The 2,221-nt window shown below is 45.4% G+C and overlaps 1 pseudogene; it reads left to right on the forward strand.

Moving 5' to 3' along the window:
* The first annotated feature begins 467 nt into the window (after nucleotides 1-467).
* LOC126356629 (5S ribosomal RNA) lies at nucleotides 468-585 on the forward strand (annotated as a pseudogene).
* The last annotated feature ends 1,636 nt before the right edge of the window (nucleotides 586-2,221 follow it).

Raw genomic sequence — 2,221 nt, forward strand, 5'->3', positions numbered from 1 at the left:
TTCCAGCTGCAAGTCCGACCAGCCACAGAATCTCTTACAAGTGCGTACAGTGCTGTCAGAGTTATTAATGCAAAGCGCTACATAGTGCTGCCAACATACAAACACATAACACAGCCTGCTTAAAAAGTTGATCACTTACTTCGATGAACAAACACTCAAGGCTACTGCAAGGTTCAAGTTTTTCCGCCTTTAGCGGGCAGCAGGTCAAGCTCAGTGGATCACTGAATTACAAGATTTAACTAGGCATTGCAAATTTTTGTCTTATCACGGACAATCATACAGCGGTGTCATGCTGTATGACGCTAGAACTCAAAATATTTGTGACGACAGAATTCGTGCTGTTATTTTGAAACAACCTGATCCTTCATTAGGTGCAGTGTTACAGTTAATTGAGGCTCAGGTCGGTTATGACTTAGCTAAATGTGAGATGGAAATATGAAATATTAACGAATTGCATAGTGACAGTTGCCAGCAGCCTTGCCGCAGCGGTAACACCGGTTCCCGTCAGATCACCGAAGTTAAGCGCTGTCGGGCTGGGCTGACACTTGGATGGGTCACCCTCCGGTATGCCAAGTGCTCTTGGCAAGTGGAGTGCACTCAGCCCTTGTGAGGCCAGCTGAGGAGCTACTTGACTGAGAAGTAGCGGCTCCCGTCTCGAAAACTGACAACGGCCGGGAGAGCGGTGTGCTGACCACATGCCCCCTCCATATGCGCATCCAGTGACGCCTGTAGGTAGAGGATACGGCGGTCGGTCAGTACCGTTAGGGTCTTCCGAGACCTGTTCGGACGGAGCTTATTTTTCATAGTGATAGTGTTGCAGCGCTGTAGAATGTAAACAGTCGCATGCGTATCCAGCCCATGCAACACAACGTGTGATGTCACATGACAGAGAAAACCACATATATTGATCCACATCTGCTTCTCTTCCTCCCCTCCAGTATCCCTCAGCCACTCTCTGGTTCGTTGCTCTGCACCCTCCGTGACCAGATAACATGTGATCCTGTGCTTCCTTTAAAACCTCTTCTTTAATCTTTGCTGATACTACTACCCACGGCCCTAGCCTCATTTTCGCATAATAGTCCACCACACGTGCTAAACTGTGGCTGCATCCTGTTATATTTATAGTCACTGTCAGTGCTCTGGACTGTATGTCACTCCGTAAGACGATGACTCAGAACTTTCAGCACTGCTATTTTCCCGCGTTTTGCGTCTGCATTCCTGTGCTTCTTCCGTGGCTTGTGTAATACTTTCTAGTCGAATTCGCTAAGTCTCAAGAAATATCTTGTGAGCTCATTGGACGGATCCTTCAGCACCAATAATCACTTTAAAACAGCGTTGTCGGTTACTAATCGAAACTTTTCCCAATAAGGACAACATCTAAAATACGTGACCCAATAAATGCGACTCATCTCTTTCTCTGTCATTGAATAGTTCTTCCTTGGTGCATTCAGCTGTCTCGATACATATGCCACAGGATGCTCTTCACCATTGATCTCCTGGCTTAAGAAACACCCCAAAACACGAAACGAAAAGTCAAATTCCTTCTAAAAATCTGGAAATACTATAATGAACTGGATGTCAAAACTCTCTTTAACTCTTCAGTCGTACCTGGACTCTCTTCTGGCTCTATGAATTTCACACTCTTCTTTAGCAACTGCGTGAGTGGTCGTGCTATGCCAGCAAAGCCTTTCACGAATTATCTGTAATGATTTGAGAACTCCAACGAAGATTTGGGCTGCGCTAAACAATTTCAGCATTGGAACTCTTGTATAGCTTTTACTAGCCTTGTGGTTGCCCTTACTCCATCTTTACTAATTACATGGCCTAAATACCCTATCTCTTCTAATGCAAAACGGCGCTTTTCTGTGCTCAACACCGGCCACCCAGCCCTCATTCTCTTAAACACTTCCTTCAAACGTTGTGTATGCTGCTCTGTATCTTTTGCTAAACTAGACACTGGTGCGATTTCAAACCTATCAACTATCCGCCCAATAACTTCTGAAACGTTGCACGCGCAATTTCCAGTCCAAGCGGCGTTCTCTTGAACTGGTGGTATCCCAATCGTACCGAAAATGACATCTTCGAGAACAGCCACCGATTGATGATAATCACCCCTCAAATTCATGATCGAAAAGTGCTGAGATTGTTCCAAGCTATCGGTGATCAGAGTAATGCTGGGGATAAGGTATGCATCTGTTACGGTTTTGCTGTTTAGGTGACA

This window comes from Schistocerca gregaria, chromosome 3 (genome assembly GCF_023897955.1).
Source record: "Schistocerca gregaria isolate iqSchGreg1 chromosome 3, iqSchGreg1.2, whole genome shotgun sequence".
In the NCBI taxonomy this organism is placed as follows: domain Eukaryota; kingdom Metazoa; phylum Arthropoda; class Insecta; order Orthoptera; family Acrididae; genus Schistocerca; species Schistocerca gregaria.